Genomic DNA, 23,893 nt, shown 5'->3' with positions numbered 1-23,893 from the left:
TTGAAAACAGCATAATCAATATAATATCAACAGAGGAAAATTTTAAATATAAATAAAACCATATTTTGCAACATTCACGTAAACAAATGAAATAGATCATTCTGAGAGGGTTAATTAAAAATGAATATACTATTGAAAAAAGCATTTTGATTTCATATAACAGAAGAAATTTAACTTTAAATAACAAGGTGCTCTGTACTAGGTTTGATATTATATACTAACATAATGTTAAACAAGACTAAAAATTTGTGCATAATTATTGATCAAATGAGATTTCCAAAGTAAGATTAAAGATTCATGATTTGAGCCACTAAAGAATCTTAATTTCTCTTTGATAAAGAAGTGTATGGTCAGTTGATATGAAGTCAAGATTAGCAAGTGTGTGTCTTTGTCATCATGAAAAAAGTGGTTTGAGGATTGTCCTGTACAGGTCAAGCCAATATACTTCAGAAGATATATGGATGATACTTTTGTCATGTTAGAGAGGTTAAACATGCTAAGTTTATGTAAATTACCCCAGCAGTAAACATTCTAATATTAAATTCACTGTGGAACTCTTGATATAATTATAAACTTTCTTTTTTAGATTTACTTATTTTATATCAGTGATAGAAAATTTGAATGTGAAATTTTACAGAAAAAGACAATTATAGGATTAAAATTTGAAAGTTTTATATCATTATTTTGTAATAAAAACTTGAAACTATTGGTTCTTCAAACATATGAGATAACCAGAAGATATGAATTTTTGTTTTTCATAGAGATACAAAATGTTAAGGAACTCCTTATGAAAAAATAATTTTCCAACAAATATTAAAATTGAGTTATTCATAATTATTCTCATAAGAGATTCTTCCAGCATTGTCAGTGTGGAAAGTAACAAAAAAAAAAAACTTGTTTTATTATATACAAGGAAGCAGATGACACAGGTTAGAAATCAGTTATCAGAATAATTCACTGGAATTATCCAAAAGTTGTATTGAGGTCTGTACCTAAGCTAGTGTGTAGAATGATTTTTATTTGTTTTTTCAAACAGGAAAGTCGTACCTATTTCTTATTGGGTGTATAATAATTTGTATGATGTCTCCCCACCACAAAGAACGATGATGCTAAAATTCTACATCTTTGTGCTTTACAAACAAACTAGATGTGAAAAGTTTACTTGTTGCAAAATATCTTTTTCCTTTTATATATTAAAGCTGAAATTTAATTAATATAATTATTAAAATATAAAGTATTATTTGCATTGTAATAAAAACAATTGTTTTAAATTAAAATCAATAACTGCAATAATTTTCTATTATCATAAACATAGAGATAAACTGGCTTTTTGTGTTTTTGGTGATAAAGTATCAATAATTAAAGAGCTTTATGGCCCATTGTATTGAAACTTTACCAGATGACATATAAGCAAACTGTTACTTGCTTCTGGTGTGTTGTTATTCATGTGTGCTGCTTATAATTGTCTTATTCTATAGGACCGAGAGGCTCCAGAAGTTTTGGAACGTCTGGCAAGCATTGATCGTAGGTACAAGGATCTTCTAGAACTTGCAAGACTGCGTAAACAACGTCTTCTTGATGCTCTTTCTCTTTACAAACTTTTTAATGAAGCTGATGGAGTTGAACAATGGATAGATGAGAAGGTAAGAGTGTGAAAAGTAAGACTGTTACCAGTTTTATTAAACAATTCTTGAAAAGATTGGTAATGATATGCTTATTTTATGTAGAAAGTTTCAGTAAAGATAAAATGTCTTGATAAAAAGTATTGTTGTTAGTGTGTAATGTTATCTGCATACAGATGAAATGCTAGTTATTTAATCAGTTACTTTGAATTTTATCTACATGTGTCTTGAAAGTTGTATATCTTTTTAGAATGTTTATGAACAGTTTTCTGACTTTAATATTGAAACAACTTCTTAACTGATATTTGATAATTTGCTTTTGTTATCAGTATCATAGACAATTTAGGGAAAAACAGTGAAATGTAGTTATTAAAACAGAAAAACTAACTGTTGTAAAGTTAATAAAACATTAAATATTTAGTGAGAAAAGGTAATTTTGCTTTTAGAAACTAATAGATAAAAATTTATATTTGTAAAGGAAAAAATGCTCCATACAATGGTTATGAGTCAGGACATGGAAGACATTGAAGTCATGAAACATCGGTTTGAAGGTTTTGAACAAGAGATGAACACTAATGCATCACGAGTGGCAGTGGTAAACCAACTGGCTAGACAGCTACTCCATGTTGAACATCCTAATTCTGATGAGATCCTGTCTCGACAAAACCATCTTAATGAAAGGTAAATACTTGCAGTAAAAGTTTGTGAATATTAGGGAATAATTAGCTTTTATGATAAACAAATATATATATTAGACAGCAGTATTATTCAATAGTTAGTTTCAGGAATTGTTATTACTTGATTGTAGATACATCAGTAAGATTTAATGGTATTGTAGTCATTGACAACTATATGACTTACAAATGTTTTCTAATATTATTATTATTAGTAGTAATAGAAGTAATTTATTGAATAATTGAATACATTTATGTAGATGAGTGATTTAAAAAAAATAAACACAAGTCCAATTTAATTGTGGAATCATTCAATTGGCTGTTTCATCGTACAGTAATTAAAAAAAAAAAAAAAAGAACACGTAAATTCTCAAAAAAAAGATACAATTCACAAATCAGATTTCATTGTAATTGCAATGTATTTTTGCATGTTGATAAAATGTTTATTTTTAACTAATTTGACTAGTAAACCAATTCATAAACCTTTCTGTAAATATATTTTATGTGCTTTGTTTGAAGTTCCATTTCACATTTACACAGTTTTCAGTTATCACCAAACCATCTCCTCCTAATTTTTTTTAGATATTGGGATGAAAGCCAGAATTTGGAGAATTGTTTCAAATATAATTCTGGAACATATTAAACCTGACTTCCTATGTTGATATAGTTTCATTGAATCCATGTCCATTCAGGTGTAAGATATATGTTTACTTGATTCTGAAGTTATTTTCACATAGTTCTTCATATCTACAAGTTTTTTTTGTTTTTCTTTCCTAAATTGTTAATTATGTGTATCTTTTGGTACACGCAAATTATTTATCAATCATACTTTACAAGTTAAATGTTGGATAGTAAAGCAAACAAACAAAAAAATCATTTATTATTCATACCTGGATGTTTTTTGCAAAAAAATAAATTGAAGTTAATCTAACTTCAAATAAATAAAGGATTCATTTAATGTTGATGCACCATTCCCATCTTCTCTTATCATAAATCCTGATTCTGCTGAATGTTTAATGGGGCCTAGTTGTAAAGGTTAATTTATGAATCAAAGAGTTCACATTGAGTGCAACATTGAAAATAGTGATATTTGGAATTTAGGATATAAGATGGATCTTTTCATTATTTGTTTCTAGATGGGCAGCTCTTCGTGAATTAGCTGAAGGAAAACGTGAGGAAATTAATTTTGCACATGGTGTACAGACTTTTCACATTGAATGCAGAGAAACAACTGTAAATGTCTTTCATTATAACTTACTTATGAAAAACCCTATAAAACAAAAGTTTAATTTTCTAATTTTTATATGTAACTCCTTTTAGGAATAAATGACAGTTTTTTGTCAGTATCAGTCTATTTAAAACAAAATTGTAATTTAGGACTTCAGAAGAGAATATTATTCACTTTAATATGGTAAATATAAAAATACTGAAAGAATTTACAATGTTAAATTCATTTATTAAGGTCTTAAACATATCACATATTCTCTGAAAATGGACAAATTCAATTACATTTAATTTTTTTTGCTTTTCAGTCAGTGTTAAAATAAAATTCCAAGTACATTCATCATTAGACATTTTATTTTTCTGTTAGTCCTTTAATAACTACTCTCAGAGAAGTCTTAGGATTAGTATTGTAAAGTAATGACTCAGTAAAACAAAGCTTAAAAGGTATTTTATATATTGTTTAGAAGTTGATAAAAAAAACTTGCTTTTTAAATGCAGAATTCTGAGTTTTTATGTTGTGTTAGGTGATTCATCCATCTTATTGTCATGTATTTGAAATATTCAGATACTTATTAAAGGTATTGTTGTTCTAATAATAATTAGATTAGATAGTAGTTGACTATTTTACACATTAGAAGATAGCAGTACAGAATTAGTTACTTATTGAAATTGTTCAAAGTTGTCACCAAAGTTTTCTTGTGTATTGAAATTGTGAGTTTTTATCATATTTTAGACATGGATTGAAGAGAAGACCAAGGTACTGCAAGCTACAGAGGAGCTAGGTGATGATCTAACTGGTATCATGACCTTGCAAAGACGATTAAGTGGTATGGAAAGAGACCTGGCAGCTATACAAGCTAAGGTGAGCCTGATTTTTCAGTATACGATGGAATATTTTTGTATTTTGCTTCTCAGTTCATTTGCAGTATTTAAAATTTTACATTTTGTTATTATACTGTTGTTCTTAAATATTAATACATCAAGCATTTAGCATATTATCTGTTAATAAAATTCATTGTGAAAGGGAACTACCTAAAAATGAGGTTTTATCAACCAAAGCTAAATGTGTGTTATACACGTTTATTGGTCAAGGGTTAATATTGCAAAACTGTTATTATAGAGGTTTATATTGTTTATAGAGTTGTTATTACTTAAGATCACTAGTTTTTGAAGTGCTTTCTGTTAGTTAAAATGAGAATTGTCAATGAATTTAGCGTTTTACCTCCCAGTGTTTTGAGAGAAGATTGAGGAATGTAAGCAAATTTGCATGTACATAAGTGGTAGTATTGGTGCAAGGATATAAGTCATGATATGCAACAGAACAATATAAAACTAAGAGAATAGCGAGAAAACAACGGATATCATTTCTTTTTGGTTCTATCACAGAGATATTGGTTCATTACCATTTTTTGGCCAAAGTATATGGTCATCTTCTATTTGTAAGATTTTGACTGTTTTCCATTTCATCTTCATTGTGCATGCCCTGCAGGAGAGAACATGTGGCAAATAAATGTACAATATAAAAATTCATGAAAGTTATTCTGTACATGGAAGCTGAAGTATCATGAACATTCTTTAACAAATTGCGCATAGTCAAGATTAAGAGTCAGTTAACTTTTTCAGTATTGGCTTTTGATTGGTCATTTTGATTCATCTTTTAATTGTCAGATAACCACGAAATTAACCATACTTTAACTTTTAATATGACGTGTATCTCAACAAAATTTGGTAAGCTTTTAATAAACGTTGCAAGTTTTTTGTACATGAAAATGAGATTTGTTAAGTCAGTATATTTACTAAATATTTTTCTGTAAATATATGGAACCAGGGTCTTGTGTGTAAAGTGAATTTCCTGTTAAGTGTAAAATACTTTATTTTACAGTTTTCAAATATCATTTTAATAACTTCCAAAACATTCTAAATAAATTTCTAATATATTTTATTTCTCAGTAAAATGTTATATTTTGTTATTTTCTCTACCCTAACTTTAAATGGACTAGGTCAATTTGACTGGCCTTGTATCCACCACAAAAAATATAAAATAAATCAAAATTACAATTTTATCTTTCTAGAATGATTTTGTTTTTAAACTGTTTAACCAATTACTCTGCTATTCAAACTGTAACTAAAATAGCTCAAGTTACCGTAGTGTGTGGCATAACACATGAACTACTTGCAAGCATAGCTAATGGAGAAATTATTATTATTGTTACTATTTTATCTAACCTTACCTAACCTGCTGCACTCTTAATGTTTACATTTTATTTGTTTATAATAATAAATAAAACATATACATTAAAAAAAACAAGAAATGTAGTTCTCTGGCCTCATGTTTCTTGCTGTGGGTTGGCTGGTGAAACACTTTTTTTTGTAATTATTGTATTAGTACATTGAATAATTTTTATTTTATATGTGCACTTAAGAAAACAAAATAATAAAATATACAAAGCAAACAATGCCCTATATATTTTCTAATTTAACTATAATTAACTATTGAGCTATAAGTGCCTTAAATTAAATCCTTTAGCTACTCAATTTGAAATTGATGATAGCAGCTTTCTATCTGTAGGTAAAATTCTCAACTGAGGATAACATAGCTGAATGCATTATTTGGTAGAGTAAAACATTTTTCTATTGACTTTAAAAAATGCAATAGTAAACATCAAAGATAATTATTGGCAGTTTATGAAAGAGTTGTTGCATTAGGTGGGCATGATAAGTGGTAATCAGTTTCAAGTGCAAGTGTATAAAAAAAAAAATAAAGAGCCAAGGACTATAAACATTAGACTGGCTTAATATCTATACTGTAATGAATACTTTATGCTATAATTCAGGTAACAGAGATGGGTGATTGGTAAAAATTGAGGATGGGCAAGTCAGAGCAAACAAATGCTATGAGGGAAGATATAGAATTGATTTAAATATTTTTTTAAAAGACATTAAAGCATATATAATGTTAAAATCTGATTTATTAATTATGTTTTGATGTTTTGAATTTTGAATTCAACTCTGTAAAAGGTCTAACACTGGATCCATAGCAAGAAGGTTAAGTAGTAAAATAAAATTCAGTTTAGTGTTTGTTAAAAGTTTTTCAGTTTCATAAATGATGGGTATTTTATAATTTATTCATTTATGCTGAACATATTTTTAATAATTTGATTGGGTTTGATATTTTCATGATTCCATGAACCCTAACTTCCACAAATTAACTACCTCTTTACAATGTGATCAAATTAGTAATGTTTACTGTGAATTTGCTATGTGTACCTCCGTGAAATTTGAAAATCTTTTATTAAACATTACTAGTCTATTATACACAGTCACAATTTTGAAAAGAATTATTTTTTCCCAAATATTTTTGTGAATTTCTAAAACCTTTATTCAGTCAATCTGTGTGAAAGGTAATATTCATGCTAAAAATAAAGTACATTTTTTCATCTTAGTTTTCTCATATTTTTTACATAACCCCTAGAATCTCCAACTTAAATAATGAAAAATTGTTTGTTTTAGTAAAACTTATTCTTATTTTCTCTGATCCTAATGCAAGTTTTGTGAAATTATCACTGTGTACAATAAAATAAAAAGTTGAAAAAAAATGAATAGCACCATTTTTTCTTTTCACTGATTACAGTATTGATCTAAAGTACCAAATTACTCTCAGCTGTTAACCTTTTCACTTCTTTTTCATTTTAATTCTTATTGTTTTTTATCTTAATATTTTAATACTGTACTTTATGGAAGGAGCAGTTATTCTTGACAAATGCAATAAGTCACAGTGGGAGTTCATTAACTGTTTGTTAGAACTAAAGAAAACAACTCATGATTGTGAGATGTTATGTTACATGTGCCAAAGTTTTGTTAGGCTAATGTAGGAAGTTTCTAATTTTAGCATTTTATTTACATTTGTAAAAAATATATAACAATAAATAAAATGTGTATATAAAAACAAGGATTTATTGTATTTCCTGTGTACTTGAACTTGTTTGCACTTCAGTAAAAATTAAAGATGTAAAGATTGTTGAGTCTCACAAATTTAAATGTCCAAAAAAGATTTCCTGAAGCTTTAAAATGTGCATTTTGTAACACAAAGTAGTAGTCAGTAGAACAGGTTGACTCAAAGTTATAATTTATCTAGTTTTATATGTAAGCTATAAAAAGGTTTAAAAAAAATTCTCTTAACGTTTGGAGCATCAAAATGTGATTGCCAAACATTTCATCTGATTAACAATGTATGACTGGAAAATTAAACAATTACTTACAAGATTTATGTAGAGAATAATTTGCTCTTTTTATTAGTTTTAAACTCATCCACAAACCATTCGAAATTAATTAACAAACAGTATTGAAAATTTGAGAAATGGAAAGGGCTTCAATGCAGAGTTTAACAAATTTATTTGTATCTTAGGAAATCAAGAAGGTTCAAGTATTAGATTGTTGTTTTTAATTCTGCATATTTTGTTTCTAGTTTATTGGAAACTTTAAGTGGCCTGTTTTTGATGTTAGAAACTTCTGAGACAGAGAATGAAAATGAAGATGCACCAGTTTTTTAATGTTAAGGTTTAAAATTAAGTTAAAGCTTGGATAATGTATAAATGTAAGCTATGAACTGTGATTTTATGTCAGGTTTATTAAAGTGTATTAATAAAGCTGTTAAATTAAATTTTGAACATAACCCTATAAAAGTCATGACACTTGTAAAGTAGCCAGACCCAAACACATTGGGATGGTTTGAAGAAGCTAGTGTCTTAGAGATGTAGCTTGCATGTCACAAGATATAATCTTGGTACATTTGTCTTCAACTCAGTATTCTGCTATTACTGGTGTATGGTTTGTAGGTTCAGATACGTTTTTAATTTTCATTATACAGATGTTAAACACATCTATTTAAACACAATTTGTGGTTGCTCCAAGTGTATCTACAATGCCACATTTCTAAAAATTAAGTTTTGTACAACATAAATAGATGGGGAATGATTGATCTTTAATATAGTTTTTATGACGATTACCAAATTCCTGAAATTAAAATAATAATTTGAATGGCATATTTTTTGCATATTGAGCACCCGAATTTGTATTTAGATTTTTTTCAAGGCTGCTCATATTTTTAATTGTTTTTATTTAGACAACCAGGGACTTCACAAGGCTATGATACGTTTTTTCTCATTCTGTATATAAACCTACTTTTAAAATTGTTAAAATATTCTTCCAAGCTTAGAAGCTTTAAATTATTTTTGTTTTATTAAAATTAACTTAAACTAAACATGGTACCTACTGGTAACAAGAACACATTCTCCAAATATTAAACTATACAGCCACTTAATAAAGATTTTACTTTTAGGTGACAAATTGTAAGAATCTTAATAAGCACATTAACATTTTTTTTTTCTTAGCTTGACTCTTTAGAACAAGAAGCAGAAAAAATTGAAAAAGAACAACCTGAGGTAGGAAATTGGAAAGTGTGTTTGTTTACTGTTGTAATGTGTTAATGAATTGCTCTAATAACTTTAACTCTCTATACACAAGTTTGGTGGAATTTACTTTGTACTCAGTGTTTATAATACTAATTTAGTAAAATATGTATTTTTTCACAAAATTTGGCAGACTTTCAGTAAATATTACAAGCAAGGTTTTACAGTAGTATTGGTGGTACCAAGTTACTGGTATGGGTACCAACTGGGTACCACCAGTACTGGTACTTGAGTGTTTCTAATCATGTGATGTTAACAGTTAAAAATTCAGTTATTCTTCCCAAGGTGTTTTTGTGGGAATTTTTTTTTTTCACATCAAATCAACTTGTCAATTATCTGTAAACCCGTGTCGTATGATGACTGTGGTAATGAATTGATTGAAATCTAGGCTTTTTATTGGTTATAAATATAATGGAAGTTGGACACAGAAAGATACATTAGCAAATTGTAAATTAGATCATGTTATAGGTAGGTTTGGAAAGTTGTTTTTGAACTCTCAATGATTGCTCTTTAGCCCCATAAGATTGAGGAATAAAAAAAAATATGGCTTCAGAATATCAATGACAAAATTATAGAGAATATTTTACTTTACATTTTGTAGTTTTCTAGGGGTGGACAAAAATATCCAGAAGAGGAGATGGCTCAAAAACAAATATTCAAATTCTTACTATAGGGGATTTTGAGGTTGTTTTTAAATATGTCCTTAAAATTAATATAATGTTAAAATTTGATTTATTATCTATGATTCAATATCAAGTTTGTTTATATACATGATGCTTTAAAAATGTAATTAAACAACTCAACTTCTCTAAAATGTTTTGACATATGTATTTAGACCTGCCTGCATGATAAGGGTTAATCATGTAAGCACCTACCGAACATAGTCAATTACATTGGCACATTCACATTTTATTCCATAGGGCAGGAGTCACGAGTTTCTTATATTGCATGGGGAGATTCATGCATTAACTAAAGTATGAACTCAAGACTAATACATCAAACATTTATTATTCTGTGAAAAGTGAAGCTGAAATACCAGAGGAGGTGACCAGTCAAGGTTTTGAAGATGAGACATGATAACCGATATTATTCTTGATGTGTAATACAGGGTGTTTGGAAAGTCACTGTGCACTTATATATTTATCAACAGACATGTTTCAATATAGAATACAGGAGGTAAATATGAATGACAATTATAAACAATGTTGAAAGTGTCCCCCATTGGCATCAATACAGGCTTGGATCCTTCTTATTTTCTTTCTAAACACTGCTATCAGTTGCTGGCTTGAAATAGACTAAATGAATGCTGTTATCACTGCTTTCAAGCTGCACAGTGACTTTCCGAGCACCCTGCATAAACCAGTGCCAGTACCACTGTTAGTGATGGGCTGGTACTTCGACTGAATTCCAAGTACTGATGGTACATGTAATGGTAATGACCACAAATTCTGATTACAAATCTTAATACAAAAAATTTGACTTTTTTGTGAATTACTTTTAATAGATTAAAAAGTATTTGTCTATGAATATATGCAGAGTCTTTCGTTCTTCTTTTTTACTGGTGTAAGTGATCAGATAACTGTTATCAAAATGTACAGTAAAAAGAAAGGAGTACATATACATAAACTTAAAATGTTTTATGTTTATGGACTAAAATGTAAAATTTTCACAGGAAGCTGAGATCATACGTGGAAGAATTGTACAAATTAAGAATGTCTGGGAACAACTGACTCATCTGGTATGCATTTCTCATTCTTTTAATTTATAAATGTTTGTCACATTGTTTTGTATTTTGAATTAACAATATATATTTCAAACTTTGTAAAATTGAGATTGAAGCTTCATTGTAGATATTGATTTCATTTTTACATTAATACATTGTGGTTACTCAGCTACATATACCGCTGTATGTTCATAAAATATCTAATGTTTAAAAAAAAATTCTTCTGTGTCATTGCTGAATAAATTTTAATATTTGTTATGTATTGAACAGCATAACTCATTGCTTCTTTAGATGCATTAATATTTTTATACAATTTTATATTTTGAGTTAGTGCTTAAGCCTACATTTAAAGACTTGGGTAAACTTGAAGATGTATTCTGTTCTGAGATAAAACATATTAGGCTGTCAAACAGTTTGTCAATGATACAGATATTAGTTTCTTTTGTATTTGAATGTGTATTGGGTATTTGCCAATGAGTTATAAAACAACTTGCATTCTTAATTTTCTTTGCAGTTTATGCAAAGTGAACCTATAACTTTGCTCTATATTTAACATTTATTTTCATGACATGTACAAAAATACAAACAAACACAACCTGGTAAAACTTGTAAGTTTGTATTCATAGTTCTTTGGCAGTGACTAATTCTTTTGTGATTGAGTAATAACATTTGTTAAAACTTCCTTATTGTGGAAGGGTCAATAGTTTATATGCTTAGAAACAAGCTTTATTTGTTAAGCAGGCTTTATAATTCAAACTATTTTATAAAAGACACTATAACTTCTTTTACAGATTTTATTTTTAAAGAAATAGGAATATAGATTAGTTTCAAAATTTATTTTTAAATGATTTAAAGTTCAAATTTACAAACGTCTATAGCTTAAAGATAGAGATTCTAAACTGGAGGAAGCAGGAGATTTACATCGTTTCTTGCGTGACCTTGACTACTTCCAAACTTGGTTGACCAAGACCCAAACAGATGTGGCTTCTGAAGATATACCCTCTAGTCTTGTTGAGGCAGAGACTCTTCTTAGTCATCACCAACAAATAAAAGAAGAAATTAATAATTACACAGATGATTTTAACCAAATGATAGAGTATGGAGATCAAGTCACAAAAGATCAAACTGATCCACAATACATGTTCCTTCGAGAGGTAAGAAACATTAAAAATTAAGTTATTCACTATTGAGACCGCCTACCTTTCTTAAACTATGACTGTTTGATTTTTATTGCATATGAACTAAAATTTTGATGCTACGTTGCTGTTTATATTGATAATCAATAGATGTAAACTATTTCAGTAGTCTGTTAATTTAAAAATATAAATTAATTACAATATTTGTGATAAACAGTTAAACACCATTTGTTAAGGGTATCTGATAAGGTAATTAAAATTTTACTTTGCTTTTTTCAGCGTTTGCGAGCTCTTCAGGATGGTTGGACTGAGTTGCTCCAGATGTGGGAGAACAGGCTTCAGCTTCTGTCACAGAATTTGAACCTCCAGTTATTCCTAAGGGATGCCAAACAAGCAGAAGTTCTTCTCAACCAACAAGAACACTATCTTTCAAAGGATGAAAGTCCTGTAAGTGTTGTTTTTTTATTTACCATTGTAATTTCTTATTTCCTAAAAGTAATATTATATGATTTATATTTCTAGAGTAATAAAAGAACAGCTGATGAATATTTAATGGTTCTAAATATGTATTTTAATAATATTATGGTTATTTGTATTATTAAAGCTAAGATTTGTAATTTGTTGGTAGTAGGAACTGAACATCTGATTTGAATCAAGTGTCAGTATAATTAACCCTTTCCAGTTGAAAGGTCACTTGGATCACTATAAGTGCATGCACAGAACTCAGTGTTAAACAGTTTAGTCCTAAATTTTCTTTTTCTAGCTCATTTAAAATATTCCATTTTTGATTAGCATGTCACTTGTTTTGTGTTTCGAAGTCTTGACACTTGTTTGACTGCAATTATATTGTTTGAACTTGCTAATTATATTGCTCATAGAGTTCTTGAAATCAGTGAATGGTTTTTAACTAGGTAAAAGGCCATTATAAAGAGGAGATCTTGGCCTGTCTTTAATACTTTATTGTTGAGAGTACAGAAATGCTGCATCTAAATTAATTGCACATTTGGAAATTTTGAATGTAGTATAGTTAATAGTAATGAAACAGCCTGAAGATAAGATTTTTAAACATATAATTAACATTTAGAAACCAGACTTTTTAAAAATTATTTTAATGGTGTTTTTTTTCATAGCTTGTGTAAAGTTAAAGGATGTTTAGGTTTAGTTAGAATTTTAGGCCATTCCCAAAATGGCAAACTATTCAAAAAGCTCAAATTATTTTTTATTGAATATTTTATTAAGTTATATGTATTCAAACAACACGCACAAATACAAGAATTTTATAACCATTACATGTACATTGGTCTCATCTTTAAATGTTTTTAAAATGTCATACAATGACACCTAATAGAAGTAATGTTGATAACATTTTGAAGGTAAAATTATCGGTGATTTTTAATATTTTTTTAACATTTCCATTTTTGTATGATTTGTAGAAAGAATCTGATTGTTTCATTTAGCAAAATAAATATTTTATTGAATGTCAAAAATATTTAAACTGATTAGATAAAAAATAACTTTCCAATGCACCTCAAAAAACAATGTATGAACAGACATTAGGAATTATTGTTTTTCAAACTAGTATCACAAGATTTGAAATTACTTTTTTCTTCCCAAATATTTGATACCATATAAAAAGGTTTATACCAAGCTTAAATGCAGTTTGTATTTCCACTATGGGTATATAAAAGGCTAGTTGGGTGCTTTTGGTATCCAAATTACTCCAAAAGGGTTAAGGATTTTTTGTTTTTTTATGTCATCCCTAATGTTTTTTTCTTCGCAATTTGGGTAATCTTGACTTTTCTTTGTATACTGAATAGGTATTTTCTTAAATTGTAAATAATATAATAATCATTCTTTCCATCATTAAGCTTTACTAATTTTTATGTAATAAGTAACAGTTATTAATTTATAAAATACATGACTTCTATTTTGGAGAAATAAGCAAAAAAATCGAAACTGGATTCAAAGAACACAAACACCTTCACACATTTTTGAACACTGCAAATCAAATAAACACAACATAACCAGAGAAAATACCCAGATATTAAATAGGGAAATAAATATAAACAAATACAAAATTAAAGAAGCCCTAATTATACAGCAACTAAAACCAAAATTAACTCTGTATAAAGGAACACCTTTATACCAATGTTGTACCAATTTATACTCTTGTCCCTAAAACGTGTCCAGCAACAGTCACTTGCAAACTCTTAACATGAAGATGACCTAGTAAAGCCAAAAAGTTGTTCTCTTCTTATCAGTAACAGTGTTAATATCCATACCAGCCGTTTTGAGATACATTTTTATTTCACGTGGGTTTCTCGTGATCAAGGAGTAACAGTTATTGACTAGTTATGAGGGCAACAAATGAACTGTTGTCTAAAATTGTCAATCAATAATTGTTTTATTCTACCTTCTTTTCTATTTTTAATTTTAACTGAATTCGTATTAATTAGTGCTGTCACATAATATATTTAACATATATCTTCGAGTTTATGTGTAGATCATGGAAAATTATGATTTCACTTTAAAAATCAAGAATAAATCATTAAGACTTGCATTAACCATATTTGTATTATTATTAATGTTACTAAACAGTGTTTCATTTCTCATTATACATAGTTTTAATTTGTAGGTTATAAAGGGCTTATGCTCATTTTTAGATTATTATAATGCTTGTACAAGCAATAATTAACTTGATTGAGGATTGGGCAACACTGCTTCAATAAATTTATCACTTAGTATAAGATCTCAAAAAAGGACTCTTCACTTGTTTACAAATCACAATAAATGTGTAAAGTACTGATCTCTAACTTCAGCATAAAATTTGCTGGTGAGTTTTCTTGCATTATCTTCTGAAATCACCCTCTATACAGTGAAGTATTCATCAAATACCTTTACACCTCTTGATTATTTTTTCATACTTTTATTGTTTTTATCTGAAGTAAGAGTCTGCAACTCTTCCTGCATGAGTAACTGAAATATTAATGCAAATGATATGTTCACGTTACTTTTATGGGTTTGAGCAAAATTTTGAAATTAGTCTGAAATTAGTGTATGTTTACAGTTCTCTAAAACAATTGACATTTGTACCTGTATGGGCTGATAAAGATTTGATAGCCTGTTTTACACCATCAGATTTTGCCATGTTTGTCCCTACCCCTCCTGCAGAATCAGCTGGGCCCTTATACAAGTTTTTTTATTACATAATTTCTCAGGTATGTTATATTTTATTTAATTTGCAATTTTACTGAGATTTCTTGTTACTTCCATGTTGGTTCTTTTGTTGTCTTCAACTCTGGTCTTACACATGTGGCTTCATTGTAGTTGGGATTTTCTAGGTTATGAGACGGTCCTGTCTCACATTCTTTTGCTGTCTCTTTCTTTTTGGGATTTTTGTATTTTCTTTGGGGATATATTTTTAACCATGTATTTGTGACTCTGGAATCTTGTGTGTAATGTGTGTCAACACTTGATCCTCTTCTATTTGGTTGCATGTATATCATGGTTATGGCCATGACACACACTCTTATTTCTTTCATGTCCTAACCCTTGTATATCTCTCCTTGTTTCCCTTCCAAGAGTTTCTCATCTCTCTATTCAAAGTTGAAGGTCATGTTTCAGACAGTACAAGAGACCGACCAGTAAGTCCCAGTTCAGTGGGAACTTGACTGTATTATACTATTTACCCTGTGGTGATCTTCCATGGGTTTTCTTTGGGCTTCATCAGAAGGTTTTGTTCAATTTTTCTCCCCACCTCCTTTGTTCCTGGTACCATTTTCCTTCCCCATCATTTGGGATCCTACCACCAGCCTGCAGCTGTCTGAGGTGATAAATGTTTGGCTGTTTATTCTTAGTTTTGAAAAAGTTCAAAGTAAAGTGCACAGTATTTTCATCACAGCTATTCTGTTTACTGTACTTCATTTGTTAACTAATATTGTTGTACTTCTTATTCAGCTGCTGTGGTTGAATTATTCATTGTAGTTCTAGCATGTGATTCTGTAAAACTTTTAGTTTAATTTGGCACACCTGTTTTTCATGCAGGCTAACTTGGAACAAGCAGAAAATTTTATAAAGCGTCATGAGGCTTTCCTTACCACTATGGAAGCAAATGATGAGAAAATTAGTGCTGTTGTCCAATTTGCTGAAAGACTGTGTGATGAAGGCCACTTTGAAGCTGACAAGATACATAAAAAAGCAGAAAATATAAATGAGAGGTGAGAATTTAGTTTTGGAGTAACTTGGTTCTTAAAGTTGCTCATCTACTTGTTCTTGTAACTTCTGTACTTATCATTTTGCAATCCCATTTTTGCAATTTCAAATTCTTGGTAAAGTTTATTTTGGTAAATATTTAATCACCAAGTGTATTATTAATGTTGATAACAATGTCATGAAAAACAATCTTCTAAATGTTTTTAACTCAACCTTTTAAAAATGCATTTTGTCATTCAGTTCAAAAATACCTCAAATTTTGAGCTGTTTTCCAAAATTTAGTCTCAAGGCAATAGGTAGAAAGGAAGGAGTAAGAAGTCAAAGTTACTGACATTTTCAGTATTTTTAAATGTATTTTAGTGCACTGTTTATACAATTATAGAAAATCGATCTGTAAAAGTGAACTGTGATGCTGTATTTGGCATTTTTGATCTATTTTCACAATAAAGATTATCATTGAAGATTTTTATTAATATATTCAGAATGTCATCTGAAGCAGATGTATCTATAAAATGTTATATGAACTTGTATAATTCTCTTTCCACAATGTTTTAAAGATGTACAAAAATAATGCATCATGTTTTGATTTCTCTTGTGCTTTATTTTTCTAAAGATTTAATAATGTATATTTGGTGGTTGCAGTTGCTTTGTTTTGGGGGTTTTGCATTTCATGACATGTATTTCATATTTTTCATTGAAGAAAATGATTTAAAAACCTATGAAAATATATATCCACTTGTTCTAACATAAATGTTTTTCCTGCTTAATAGTTTGAAACAACTTCTTTTTATTTAAAATTTTACTTAATGTATAATATATTTGTGGTCATTTTTGGTTGTTATAAGCTGCTTTGTAAGAATGTGATTAAGAGTAGATCTTAATGCCATTACCCTAATGTCACAGACGTAATGCTAATCATCAACGAGCTGCTAAGCAGATGGATAAACTAAAAGATCAACTGGAACTGAATCAGTTCTTACAGGACTGTGATGAAGTAAGTCTAAAGCTAATGTGTGTTTGAATTACAAAAATAGATTTTCCTAAATTTTTACAATCTAGTAATAGACATTTAATAAAAAAATGAAACTTTCACATTAACATTATTTTTAACAAGATATTGAAATGAATTTGTGATTTATATAATTGAAACTTAAGTAGAAGTACGTATATATAATATATAGAAAGTAAATTTCTTTTTATCTTGTTTCTCATCACCAAACATGACCACCTTTTCAGATGTGAGGGCATTATAATGTAATTTTCAATCCCATTATGTGTTGGTAAAAGAGAAGTTTAAGAGTTGGTGGTGGGTGGTGTTGACCGAGTGTCTTCTCTTTAGTTTACCACTGCTAAATTAGGGATGTCTAGTGCAGTTAGTTCTTGATTAGTTTATACAAAATTTAAACCCAAATTGCTTATCTTGTTGCTGCAGTGCAAGATATATCTAGCTGTTTTGGAATCATGAACTTACAGATTATTTTTAAAGACCTGCCATGTAACCTTTTTTTTTTCTTCTGATTCATTCATTATATATTTGTTTCATAGTTTTCCAATTGGATGCAAGAAAAATTCATCACTGCTCAAGATGAAACTTATAGAAGTGCAAAAACTGTTCACAGTAAGTGGACTCGACATCAGGCTTTTGAAGCTGAAGTTGCTTCCAACAAGCCACAGCTTGAAAAGTTAGAAGAGGTGATAAATTAGATGGTTGATTTTTTTTAAAAAATAATATTGACCTACTTTTTAAAAAGGAAATATAAATGATATCAGTGGCATTTATAATAGTCTTTTTAGAATACATAAACGTTGCTTATGTTCATCTCTTGTGTTAGAAGCTGGTACAAACACAAACTAAAGAGTGAATGAAAATATCTAAGTTAATATTGTTCAAATGATATAAGGCAGCTAACAAATATCTTTGAATTTGGTAGAAGCTATAAATACCAGAACATTGTTGAAATATGTTGCTTTCATTCTCATCACAGACATTAAAATAAGAGTTCTTACATTAAGTAAAATTAATTTTTTTTTGTAATCAACTCATTATGTTGTAGTATTTAATAATGTACTGATTTACAATTTTTAAAATTTAAATATACTACAAAATAAACATACTGAGAAAAGCAAACAGCATGCAGAAGCAATTTCTCAGTATTTTATAAAACTGGAAATTAAAGAACAAGTTCTAGTGAAATAAAAGTGCCAAAGATAAAACATGAGTAAAAATTTGAAGAAAATGATATTCCATATTTTTAGTAAAGTATGTAATCTTATAATAATAATTTTGTATTATGTACTCACTAATTTATTTAGAGATGATTCACTAAATATAAGGTGCATAATTGCATGTATTATGTGATTACAGTCATTATAATTTTGTATTTAATGTAGGCTGGCCAAGCACTTATTGCTGAAAAACCAGACATGAAAGATGTTGTTGAACCTCGTCTTGAGGAACTGGCTCAACAATTTGAGATCTTGGAGAGGACCACGAAAGAAAAGGGTGAAAAATTATTTGATGCCAACCGACAAGTCCTTTATGAACAAACATGTGATGATATAGATGGTTGGATTACAGATTTAGAGACTCAAGTTTTGACAGCTGAGACAGGTCAGGATCTCACCAGTGTAAACATCATACTGCAAAAGCAACAGGTCAGAACAAAAACAGCATTTTGTTGAAGAGACATAGCCATATTTTCATATTGATTAGAATAATTTTAGACTTTTTTTCCTTTTGCAACAATGTTGTGTAAATACTCATGAGATAAACCTGTATTCAGTTTATTGCTTGATTCAGTTCTTTAAATAACATAAATATTTGAATAGTTAATGAGAAATCATTAAATATTATAGCATTATAATAAGAGCATTCTATCTTACAGCTGACTAAAGTCAGAATATTATATAGGAAATATTTTTGAAAGTGTGGAATATAACTGAATTTTTCATGGATATTAAATATTTTGTTATTTATTCCACATTTTTTAAACTTTTCAGAAAAATAAAAAACATTGGAATGAAAATGTAACTTCTGAGGAGGTAATTTACCTCTGAAACCCTTGTATGCCAGCCTCTGAGATTTGTGTGCCAGTAGGTATGAGTGAACTCTATCTAAGTTCATGTGTTTAACACAAACTGCACAGGTGCATGGTGACAAGTGGTTATCCACTAGTAGAAGGGGAAGCACAACTTTCATACACATTACCTTCCCTGTGCACTTGCACTTGTGACAACTTCATGTCTTCAGCATTGCATTAAACAGGCTTGTTCAAATTTGTCATGTGAGCTAAATTTGCATTTGTTAATAAAACTTTCATTTTTGTTTTCTTTGGCTTTTGTTTTAAAGTTTTAATTCTTTTCTTGGATTTTTCAAGTGACTGAATTTTATCTGCTTTGTTTGAGTGCTAAGGTTACACACACAGACCATATTTCCACTGTGACTTTGGGAGGTTCATTAACTGTTGGAAATTTTACAGCCTTTATTGATATAAAAATGCCCTCAACCTTCCAAACTCTTTCTGGATATGCTTCCTCAGGTATGCTCTTTTTATTGTTTTTGACCAGTGTTCTTTAATTTTTCCCGTTCTTTACTTCATGAACCCAGTTTTTGGGTTTGATTTACCTTTCTTTCATTGCATGATATTTAGGGTTTGTACTGTTTTCTTGAATATTTCCACACTCGTACCCACTTGCCTTGTCTTCCTTCATGTCTATTACTCATTTGTCCTAACTTAAAATCATCCTTACTTTTCTTTTCTAGATTCTCTGTCTTTAAAATTTCTTTTGCATGCTTGAAGAACAGACCCTTCTGCTTTGCCCTCTACTTCCCTGTTTCCTCTGAAAAGGTTTATTACTCTCTCTTTCACTTTCATCTGTGTCTGTTCTTCTGCTCTTTCCCTCCTTACTAGGTTTCTCCAGTATTGCAACTCACTGGGTCTAGGTGCACACTTCCTTAATGTCCACCATTTTCAGTCTTGTATACGTGGTCTTTGTCATGCTCCTTTTCCTCACCCATAAGATTTTGGTAATTTTCATGTTTTGTAGGAGACCTGAGCTAAAGATATATAACTGCAGTCCATGTTTTTTGTCTTTCACAACTTTGCTTTTCAACTCCTGATCTTCAACTGGTTCAGCCTACATTTACCCTTTTTCTTCTGGCTTCTAGACTTTCCTCTTTTCCTGGTCCTTCCACTACCCATTGGCAGTTTTGTTACTCTCTCTCTTTATTTTTCCAGTGAATATCCAGTTGAGTGAAACTCATTGAGCACCCATATCTCTCTTTGTCAGTTGTTGATCTCAGTTTTTACTGGTGGATGGGCTTTTCATTTTCTCTCACAGTCTCTCCCTCCACTTTTATTCTTTCTCCTCTTCCCATTTTCTTTTCTCCTTCCTCTCAAGGATGAGTTATCAGATCTACTGGCCCAACATGTCCCTTCGTGTGGTTTGTCATTTTTTTTTGCCCTTTGAAAATCAAGGACTAATGTTTGATGATTGACTTATTGTCTTGCAACCAATTTCTGTTTGTTCAACTATTCCAATTTGATAATACCATATATTTCCAATGATACTTGCGACTTATCTGCAGAATTCCAATTCTTCATACACATCCAAATTACCCCATTCTCAAGTTTTTTTTTTTTATTAGAATTGTTTTCCAATTCAGTGTTGTTCCTTTTGATATTTGAATACATAAGGAGCTGAAGCTATGTTTAAGTTCTTTTTCATGCCCACACAATATTAGTATATTTAGGAATTTTATTCAGCTTTTTTCTCATTTGGTTTCAGCCTTCTGTGAGCCATGGAATATTTTATCACCAGGACTTGTGCTTCTTACTATCATTTTACATGAAAGAATCTTTTGTTGTTAGGGAATGTGACTTCTCAGAAGTTCCTTATTCATTTGGGGAAGAGTACACATGTTTCTTCAAGTGGGCCTTGCAAGAACAATTAATTTCTTCTTGGCATCCATTGTCCTTGATTGTTTACCTTTTCTCTCTCTCATTCAAGAACATGTCACAATTTCTACTTCATCCAGCATTTTCTTACCACACCCTAAAGAGATCTCCATTTCTTTATTGGTGTTTTGTTTTGCTCTTGGGTTGGGATGTACCTCTGAATGATGACATGACATTTGACATAGGTTAAAAGCTTGCACCACATCAATGTGCTTAAACGTTTTGATGTTTGTTCGGCATGTTCCTATTTTCTGCCTCTTCAGATGGATCACTTGGTCACGATCCACTTCAAGTTACATGGTCATTTATGACATCAACCATCGTGGGACACCAATTCTTTGGCTCATTGCTCTCAAGCATTGGACCTCCTTTTTTTGACTTATTCCTATCAAATTAATCTTGTTGCAAATTATATGTCAGGAGCTATGAACCTTGTTGTGTACTACTTCTGTTGGTCAGACTGTTCTACTCATGAGCAGATGCATGAAGAAAATAGCATTTGTGTGTGTGTGTGTGTGTGTGTGTGTATCAGAAATCTATTTCAGATTAGGAAAATGTTAATGTGGTGATATACATACATACTTTGAGCATGATACACTGTTGGGTCAGCTATAAGTTGTTTGGGCCTACAATACTAAAACACAGGGTTAAACATGGGGGACAGAATATATATAGTCCATTTTGTGTAGCTTTGTACTAAGGCAAACAGATATAAAGTTTGACCTTGTCTTATTTTTAAGATGTAATTTTTTTTTTTTGTTATAGGTGGTAGAAACTCAAATGGCAGTAAAGTCAAAACAAGTGTCAGAACTTCAAAAACAAGCTGAGTTTCTTGTGACAATGGATCCTGATAAAGGTGGTGAAATTCAGGAAAAGAAGGTCTATGTAGAAGACAGGTAAGATTGAAATGGGTTGAGTCCATATTTATTTAAGTGATAGTGAGGAACTTTTTTGAATTCGTGTGTCTGTATCAGCACTTGATTTTGCAAAAGAACTAAGTGGTTTTAATAGTATGAATAACTTTTATTTCAATAATCTATTTTTGTCAGAGGAACAATTAGTTTATGTAATTAGAAGAAAAGTAATAAATCACATTAACCACAGTCTACTTATATTGTAAGTAGGTTAACAGCTCTTGCCAAATTTCCTTCCAAAAACAGAAACTAGTAGATAAAATTCTTAACATGGCATGTAGTTTCAGAAAAATAAATATTTATTTTTGAGTTATTTAGGTTTTATGCATTACCAGCTTTGAATTTTTGTTCCTATAATTTTATTTTGTGTGAGAATAAAATAGTCATACCAATAATGTAAATAGCATTCAATTTAAAAATATTCAAGGTGTGTAACCTTGAGTAACAGACATATTTGATTTCAATGTGAAAGGCCTAAAATACTTATAAAGACCTTGTATTTGCACCATCAATAATTCTTAAGGCTAACACTTGGTAATCAGCTTTTGTTCCTAAAATCATATTCACTTAGAGTCATAAATCAATATAATGATTAAAATAAATATTTAAACAATTCAACATATTTTTTGGTTCTGTAAAAAATTTAAGTTGCATACCTGCCATGCAGTTTTTTCAAAAGCAAAATTTTCAGGACGTGTAACAACATGGCAGTGCTGTAATATAACTATAATCTTGTATTAAAATTTCAGTTTTTATATTAACTCTGCCTGCTTGAGCATTATTTATGGTGTGTCACCAGGCTTTAGTGACTTGCATTAAAAATGTTGTTTAATTACTTTTTGTTTATGCAATACCAATTAGTATAGCATATCATTGTAACTAATATTCCACATTTCAATAGTTTTAATGTTCTTAAATTTATAATGCAATATTTAAAAAAAAAACACCTGAATTTCCCTTAGCATGAGAAGTGACATTTTTTCTGAACATACTCTCTTCTGCTTTATTCATCAATCCTCCAGTAAATGTGAAATTTAATGTAAATTGCTCACTACAGAATCATCATTGCTCAGACAAACCATAATTTTCATGTTTTAAATGATGCTTGGTTACAGATCCATCAACTAGAAAATTGGAAGTCTTGCCTCACCCACCTGTCACATTTTTTTGGGGGGATTTGTGAATAGTTCTCTCATATGTTTAATTTTATATTATGTACCTTCAATTTAAAACCGAGGCTTACATCTGTCAAATGATGTATTATATTATCTCCTTTTCTAAATGGAGAATTGTCAAGTTTTCTGTTAATACAAGTTTCATTTCCATGGGAAAGTTGATGACTAACTTCAGTGAATTTGCAATGGCTTTTGTTGCATAATCAGAATGTTGGAAATATTTTGAGAATTAGGGAGAGTTGTGTACTTTTTGCATGTTGTTGTTGTATGTTCTTTGTTGCATTATTTAATTAAATTATTTAGTTCATTGCTACCACTAATATAAAAATAAGTAGGGTTAAATGTCATAGGCAGTTGGCATCAGAAAAAATTAAATACTTTTTCTTGTTTTTCATATTTATTATTACTTAAAAAAAACTAAAAAACTACAAAATGTTTAAATGCTGATCATAGATGGTAGAAAAATCTCTGAAGTGCAAGGAATAACTTTAAGATGTTGAAAGAAAAAGTTTTAACTTTAGAAAGAGCTGATTTACAGTCTAAAATATATTTTGTACTTGTTTTATTGAATTTCACTTCAAATTCAATTAAATAAAACAGCTTAACAGAAACAACTTAATATTAGTAGTATATAAAAAAAATTAAATTCTGATGTACAAGTTCAAATGAGTTCTTTATGATTTTACCTTCAGGGGAAGACAAAATAGATGTAATACTGAAAGGGATATCAAAATTGTTTTGTACATTTTTTTTTGCTTAAGCAAACTCACAGCATGAGTACATAGTG

General features: G+C 29.6%; 1 pseudogene across 1 annotated transcript in view; it reads left to right on the top strand.

The window, feature by feature from the left end:
• The window catches only part of LOC143229803 (spectrin beta chain-like), a 103,197-nt pseudogene that overhangs the window by 41,176 nt on the left and 38,128 nt on the right, over nt 1–23,893 (top strand). Inside the window, exons 16-28 of the transcript XR_013016078.1 lie at nt 1,479–1,643; nt 2,101–2,303; nt 3,433–3,529; nt 4,254–4,382; nt 8,911–8,961; nt 10,661–10,726; nt 11,590–11,865; nt 12,127–12,294; nt 15,892–16,064; nt 16,963–17,053; nt 17,605–17,751; nt 18,451–18,714; nt 21,783–21,913. The product of XR_013016078.1 is annotated as a spectrin beta chain-like (transcript). The remainder of the gene's footprint in view (nt 1–1,478; nt 1,644–2,100; nt 2,304–3,432; nt 3,530–4,253; nt 4,383–8,910; nt 8,962–10,660; nt 10,727–11,589; nt 11,866–12,126; nt 12,295–15,891; nt 16,065–16,962; nt 17,054–17,604; nt 17,752–18,450; nt 18,715–21,782; nt 21,914–23,893) is intronic.

Source organism: Tachypleus tridentatus, chromosome 10 (genome assembly GCF_004210375.1).
Source record: "Tachypleus tridentatus isolate NWPU-2018 chromosome 10, ASM421037v1, whole genome shotgun sequence".
In the NCBI taxonomy this organism is placed as follows: domain Eukaryota; kingdom Metazoa; phylum Arthropoda; class Merostomata; order Xiphosura; family Limulidae; genus Tachypleus; species Tachypleus tridentatus.
Note: the sequence above shows the minus strand (reverse complement) of the source record. Positions and strands in the feature narration are given on the sequence as shown.